The sequence below is a fragment of the Lycorma delicatula genome, chromosome 10 (genome assembly GCF_047948215.1).
Source record: "Lycorma delicatula isolate Av1 chromosome 10, ASM4794821v1, whole genome shotgun sequence".
In the NCBI taxonomy this organism is placed as follows: Eukaryota; Metazoa; Arthropoda; class Insecta; order Hemiptera; family Fulgoridae; genus Lycorma; species Lycorma delicatula.
In genome coordinates, this window is record NC_134464.1 from 27,449,656 (window position 1) to 27,458,052 (window position 8,397).

Below are 8,397 nucleotides of genomic sequence, written 5' to 3' on the forward strand. Positions count from 1 at the left end.
AGTACATAAGATTTTATTCCATTAAAAACTTCTGATATTTTTCTTTTTTTTTGTAATTGAATTATATTTCATCGTAAAATTTTTTTTTAAATGAGAGGTTAATAATTATCAGTATATATAAATAAAAAGAAAAGTTAAAAAAAGAAGATGAAGTCTGATTCGAACCGATGAGCCTTCCCCTAAGATCCAAATATTTCATTAATTAAAATTTTATTTGGCTATAACTAGAACCAATTAAAGTAAGTACCACTTATGATATATCCTTAAAAAGTTCTCAATGAAGGCTTATTACTGCAGTTAAGAAAAAGTCCAAAATCCAAAGAAAATTTGGATTTTGGACTCTTTTGGACACTTTGGTCCAGTTGATTGTAACCAAAAGTGGAGGTGCACAACTAGATGTTATAACATTCCTAAATCCAAAATTTCATCATCCTACGGCTAATCCTTTTTGAGTTATGCAAGACACGTACATACGTACGTACAGACGTGACGCCGAAACTAATCAAAATGGATTCAGGGATGGTGAAAATGGATATTTCCGTTGAAATCTGGAAACCGAAATTTTACGCGATCACAATACTTGCTTTATACTTCACACAAGGAAGTAAAAAAAATGAATTTATAAAACTCTCTAAAATAGAAAAAAAATAATACAAATTTTTCTACTCCTCTTTAAATATAGAATTTTTCAATTTTTGTGTCAAATTAAAGGCTTTGGGTTTTTATTTTTAATCAAGCGTCGACTACAGAAGCGACATAACTTAAAGAACTGAAAAAAGTTTTATTTGCTTTTAACAATATTTGATGTTTGTTTTGTTCATTAATTTGACTTCGATGGAGATTAGTAAATGGCAACTAACTTACATTTTAGTTATTTCCTATATTGCGTTGTTAATTACATAAAATTAATCTTCGCAAGGAAAATACAATAAATTTGTCCGTATATGTTACACCTGTTGGTTTTCTTATTACGAAATATTTGACATGTAAATTATTTATGCTAATATTAATTAGAATGCAGAAGTATTATGTCCTATAACATCCAAGCAGCTGTTCCAAAAGACTTAGTATAGCCACACTTAGTGCATGTGCGTACGGGTGTTTAAAATATATTATAAAATTAATTGGAGTGTCAATCAAAATTCAATTCTGCATTATAGTATATATATGCTAATGCAAATACGCCTGGTTACACTTTCGAGTTGTTTCAAGTGGTGGATATTAAGCAATGAACTATAGGTTTTTTACTATACTGCAGTCGGATGCAAACAAACGAAGGGTGGTAGGCGGATTACAGTATAGCAAAGATGTAAAAGAGGATACCCTCACCGCCTAAAGCGATTCTATTTTTTTTTTTATATGGGCGGGAAAGAGAGACCCACAAATACGATCTGTAAACAACCCTTCTTTAATTCGAATAACACACGTGTATTCTCGTTCATCCGATCTGTATACACACACACACTCTCTCCCACTCGCGCGCACACGCACACGAATATGCACACACACGCGCGCACACGCAAACACACACACACACACACACACACACATTCACTACATTAATTCTTAATTTATACAACTAACAGAGTATAATTACCAATATTTAAACATCGTTAAAAGTTAATGAAAAAGGAGAATTAATAAAAGTGTATAAAAATAAATACAAATATACTCATTAAACAAGAAATAAAATTGTTTATAGAATCACATAGCCTACTACTTTTAATGAACCGTGCTCATCACTTAATGGTACTACAGTAATACTCGGACCAATCCAAAATGTTAAAATAATATCTAAAAAATGTTACTAAAATGTTATTTTAATTGACTCGAAAATACAACCATTCGCCATGTAATAAAATTAAATATTGTAAAATGCGACCATTTTATCCTGCACATCATGTACTATATACAATAATTCCCTTATGCACCATTGGCTATAATACAGAGATACATTTGATTTGATTCATGGAATGAAGTTATGCACAACTGGTTATGTGTCTTACAGCAAATGTTGAAAATAACCGCCATTTTCCTGAAGGCAGGTCTGAATCCATACCATATTTTTTGAGATGAATCCATCAGCTCTGATGTCCTAAAAAATATAGTATAGTGTCAAAAATATAGTTAGAAGGACTACCTTCAGAAAAATGGTGAAAATTTCCAACATTTGTTGAAAGACATTACCAGTTGTATATAATTACATTCCATGAATCAAATGAAATGTAACTATCTCTGTATTTCAGTCTATAGTGGAATTATAGTGTATAGTATCATGATGTACACGATAAAATGACTACTATATTTACCTTTATGACTACTTCCAGTAATGGAAAAATTTGATTAAACAGTTTATAATTTAATTAAATTCTTTCACATTTACTGCTACATATTACATTAAAACTGTTATATAAAAGTTAGTATAAAATTTGAAGATAAAGGAGGTCGTTAATTTGGGAAATTCTATTTTTGGGTGAGGCTTTAAAAATGGAGGAAAATCAATTTCTGTTGCAGCAGTTGTTGAGATTCTTCCTCTTCCTCCTACTTCTCCTTCCAGAATTAGGTTTACGAGTTCACCATTACACCAACCCGATGGGTTGTGAACTACTAAATCGAATTACAATCAAGTAAAAAAAAAAAAATTGAAGTGGACACCACATGATTTCCTTATACGCCTATTCAATTACACATACACATTTTTTGTGCGTCTGCGGGGAGGTCCAGTCAAATTAACACCTGATGTTTGACTGCCCTGCTCTTGAGGGAGAGGTAGAGACCGGGCCAGCCTGGAACTAAGAGGTCAAGGAGAAAATTGGCCATTCACAAGCGGCGAGTCATTGTGGCGAGAGCCGCACTGTCGGACCGTTCCTTGATGTAGTTGCTATGTTCATCTCGATTCCCCCCCGAGGCGAGAAGATCCCACCTCGTAGCGTGTCCGGTCGCTACACCACCCCCTCCGTTCCTAGCCAGTAGTGGCTTTAACGGAGGACATCTTCTCGCCCTCAGATTGCGTACCACAGCTTTCAGTTCAGGCCCCGCAGAGATGCCACCGATGCAGATGCCCCGAGGGGCAGCGGGACATCTGCATCGGTAAAGTTCACCCCGAGATAGTTTTACGTGTTTATACCTTCAGAAAGAGGACAACGGACACTTGCAGCTACCACGTCGCCCTCAGGAACTAAGCTAGAAGCCTAACCGCGGATGAAGACCCCGCGCCTAGCCCTAACTATTAATGAGCCAACTTACTGAATGTCTGAGTAAATACCACTTCAAAAAAACTTCCCACTAAAGTTTTTACACAGCGAAATTTGGTCCTAGCTCCCTTAAAGAACCCCGCTTAATAACTCAATGAGTTCAAACTATCTGACTCCCCTTCGGTCTGCCCGGGAGAGGAGAGCGAACGCCTACTCCCATGCAACTCCATCGCGGAGTCCCGTGTGACATTCACCATCTTTCGTAACCGCCGTCGAAATGCCACTGCCTACCACCGAAGCGGCACACAGCCACGTCTCGCCGACGGTGTCGTATGCTTACAAAACGCCATCGTCGGAGCGCAACTGCACCCCCCCCGCGACAAGGATAACCATGCCCGTTGAGTTGCTATGTTCAACCGACATCAGTAGTTTACTTAAGGGAAAGACTCCTACCGTACTTCTGTCGGAAGCTAATCTAGAAATATATGGCTGACCACCAGCCAATTAAGGCTCTCCAAAATTTCAACATCCTACGGCTAATCGTTTTTGAGTTACGCGAGATACACACACACGCACGCACACACACACACACACACACACACACGTACGTACGTATTTACGTAGAGACGTCACGCCGAAACTAGTCAAATGGATTCAGGGATGGTCAAAATGGATATTTTCGTTGAATCTGAAAACCGAAATTTTTCGCGATCCCAATACTTCCTTTTGTAATAGGAAGGAAAAAAACAGCTCATAAATTAAACAATACAAACTTCTGATTGATCTGTGTTTGAAAAGAGTAGGCTTTTGATTGGTTTAACACTTTTTTTTTATCTCCGGGACCACCGTAGGTATTACTTCAGAGAATAAGATGAATGAAAATTTTTTTAGCGTGTGAAAATGCCTTTTTGAAGACCTGTATAGAGTCATGACTTGAAACCTGTATTATGATACAGCCGCGTAATTCAAACATTTTAATATAGCTGTAGAAAAACTAGTCCAACCATAGTAATCAACATAAACACAAAATTAATTGCCAGAGAAACACATGAACTGTTATAACGACATAACCAAAAAACCAGTTTGCACAGAGGTTAGGTGAAACGTATGGCACAAAAATAAAATCAACAATAATGCTATCCCAATGGCCAAGGATAGAAAATTTTACATACTGAACAGTTGTAATTCCCAATTCATTCACGAAGAAATGAGAGCCATGTTCATACACGAAACGAATAAATAAATAATTGCGTGTTTGTGTATGATACATATGCCTAATCGCAAAGTTTTGTGTGTATCAAAATGATATTCATAGCGTTTAAAGTATTAAAAAATAAATATGATAAGGTATTAAGAAAGTTTACTGATTAGTATTATTTTATTGTACGTATTAAATAAAATGTTAAATCAAATGGATTACTTTAAAAAAATGATATGGACACCACATGACTTCCTTGTATGCCTATTAAATTACATATACACATTTTTTGATGCACTTTATTTAAACTATTATTTGAAAGTCAGATACGATCCTCCAATTCTTTAATAAGGTGGACAGTTACACAATTGCATTGTGGTGTAGACTACATTCCATCATTTTTGCGGTATCTGTATCGGTGGCATTTTATATTGATTTATATATTAATTTTCTTTCACATCGCTCGAATAGATATGTGGTGAGAACGTGTCGGATCCATAACCACGCATACATCGGTTCATATCCAACTTCATATACATATTTTTTTAAATATATGATTTCAATTTATTGACTTATTAATAATTATTAACCTCTGTAAAAATTTTTGAATTAAAATTAAAAGTACATAAAAATTTATTTCACTAATAAATCTCTTTTTTTTATTGTTATTATTGAATTATTATTTATTGTACTTTTTTTTAAAATAATTATTAATAAATCAATATATTTAAATTTAAAAAAATATATATGTACATGAAATCGGATTTGAACCAATGTGACTTCTCCTTGTAAGATCCAAATGTTTCATTAATTAAACTTTAATTTGATTATAACTCTGGAACCAATGAAAATAAGTACCACTTATGATATAAATCTCTCAATGAGGGATTATTACTGCAGTTAAGAAAAAGTAAAAAATCCACGTTTCTGGATTTTGGGCTCTTTTGGACACTTTTGGTCCAGTCAATTGCAATTAAAAGAGGAGGTGTACAACTAGATCTTACAACAGTCCTAAATCTTAAATTTCAACATTCTACGGCGAACAGTTTTTGAGTTATGGGAGATACGTACGTACGTAAGTATAGACGTCAACGCCGAAACTAGTCAAAATGGATTCAGAGATGGTCAAAATTGATATTTCCATTGAAATCAGAATATCGAATTTTCTCGATTGTAATACTTCCTTTACTTCGTACAAGGAAGTAAAAATACGATACACAGGCCAATAAACTGACTGATATGCACATGGCCTATATGTTATACGATTAAATACGCGCGACATATTGTGATTTTATGTTTAAGCAAAAACTATAATTTAATGATTTCGTACATTATATATTTTTAGATAATACAGATAAAGCAGATTACGATTACCGCAGGCCGGTGTATGCGCGTATCGATGTGCACATTCATTTATAAATGAATCAGTACTTTTTCATACATTAGATTCGCATTATCCGCGGTGTATTGTGATTTCTGTTGAACGGTCAATTAAGATATTGTGATAGGCAAGCAAAAGATAGGGCAGTCCGTTGTATGGGTTAGAATGAGGAGGGTTGCGGATCCAGCTGGAAGCGTCAGGTGCCGGCTGGGTGGCTTTAACTAAACGAGAGTCGGGTGAAGCTAGACTAGGGGAAAGCTAGATAAATCCCCTCTTCTTTGGTTCCGCTGTCACCGAGGGCAGTCGAGACGAACTTTATATAGTGTGAGCCTACTCGTATACACTTGTTTGTTCAGTTGGCGGTTCGCCCTTACTTTTGTTCCTGGATGAATCTCTCCTTTCACCCCTTATCAATCTCTCACTCAATATATTTCGTTAATTTGCATGAGCTCGTGATGCTCGTGCTTTTAAATACATAGATTAGATTCTTCTGAAACTGGCTTTGTTTTTACTTAACGCAAAACTTAAAATACAAATGTACACGCGGCGCAACCAATTTTGATGCATGGTGCCACGGCAGCGACAATCGCAATTCGAATCATTCTACTGTCCTTTTAGCACAAGAGCAAATGAGTATTAGTAAAATTAAATGTAATGTTAATACATAATCGCAGAACACAATTTTTTTTAAATTGATCACCTCAATATGAAGCTAATATTTTGAACAGTATTACTTTTTAAAATTTAATTATATATATATATATATATATATATATATATATATATATCAAAATCGACTGCGGCTGCAGGCAGAGAATTCAATTCCGAAAACAACAGTGCGGAGAGTTCTCCATAAACGTTTATTATGCAAACCGTACCATCTTCAATTAATCCAGCGTCTTTCTGATGGAGATAAAACACGTAGACTCGATTTTTGTTTACAGTTACAGGAAAAGATGCTATTAGATAAAGGTTTTGTAAACAAGATAATTTTCAGCGATGAAGCTACTTTCAATATTAGCGGCAAAGTAAACCGTCATAACATGCGAGTTTGGGAAACTGAAAACCCACACGCTTATGTGGAACACATACGGGGTTCTCCGAAAGTAAGCATTTTTTGTGCGATCTCTCGTGAGGCAATGTATGGGCCGTTCTTTTTTATGGAAACGACAGTAACCGGTGATATACCTGGATATGTTACAATTATGGCTTATGCCTTAACTACTCAACGACTATTTTCCAACAAGATTTTCCTGCCCATTTTCATAACGAGGTTCGACAGTACCTTAACACAACAGTACCTCGGCGCTGGATAGGACGTGCGCCTGAAGAAGACATTATGCTGTGGCCACCAAGATCACCAGACCTCGCGCCATGTGATTTCTTTCTCTGGGGTTACGTGAAAGATAAGGTGTTTATCCCAACAATGCCGCACGATATCGCTGAGCTAAAGGATCGCATAATCAATGCAATCAACTCTATCGAAAATGACATGTTAGAACGAGTTTGGCAAGAGCTAGATTTTCGTGTTGATGTGTTCCGTGTCACCTGAGGAGCAAAATATTTATCGATTTTAACAAAACCTGTTTAGTCCCTGCATCGCCTCGTACAACTTTCATTTAGGTAAGTGAAATACGTTTTTTGTACTGATTTTTTGTAACTCCTAGAAACATTATGAAACGCCTTGTACATGGAGCTATACGAGATGTTTTCGTAAAGGAATAACTATCTAACTGTTCCACTCGTCGTATCAATCTATCTCTCTCGCACGCAATGTGCACAACTATACGCTGCTCGCTCTACTGCATGTACTGTACATAAATTATTTCCACTAACATCATTTAACATTTATTATCACTTAGTTATTTTTCACTTAACATTAAAAAACTAGAAATGATGGACTGTTTGGATATGTTCAGTAAAAGTCTTTGTTCTTCCTTGTATAGTGCAACTATATTTTCTAGTACCCATTGAAACCGCAAATTACGCTGTATCATTGGATTTTCGGCAATTATAAATCCTTTCAATTCCTCCACCACTTTTACAGATTTGTCTAAATTTGTTAAACTATTTATTTAAGCCAACTATTTATATTTTATCGAAATTTTCTCTTCTTCATTTTCGTCACTGTTTTGTACGATTTCATTTTCTATCATATCCATTAGTTCCGAGTCACTTAATTCTTCATTTACATTCTGTATAAGTTAATTTACAGCCGTAGAGCCTTTCCTCGAATTAAAACTGAACTTAATGGCATATGCTTTTTAGTTTGTTCTTCAATCCATGTCACTAACAACTTTTCGACTTTCTCCAATATGGAATTTTGCGTTTACGAAACGAGCTTAGCACAAACGGGTACACTGCCGCGATAATTTGCCGTATTTTGTCTTTATTAAGCTGTACTGTACGCACAGACGATTTATTTAAGTTAAACTTACTAGCTACAGACGTCACAGTTTCTTTATTAACTAGACAATTCAGAATTTTATTTTTTTCTAATAACGATAAAAGTTTTTTTGTTGCTTGGGTTTTAACAGAGTACTTATTTTCGATGAGAGTACGTAAAGGAACACTATAGAAAAAAATAGTCTTACGAAAGTTGTTAAAAAACACATTAAAAGTCA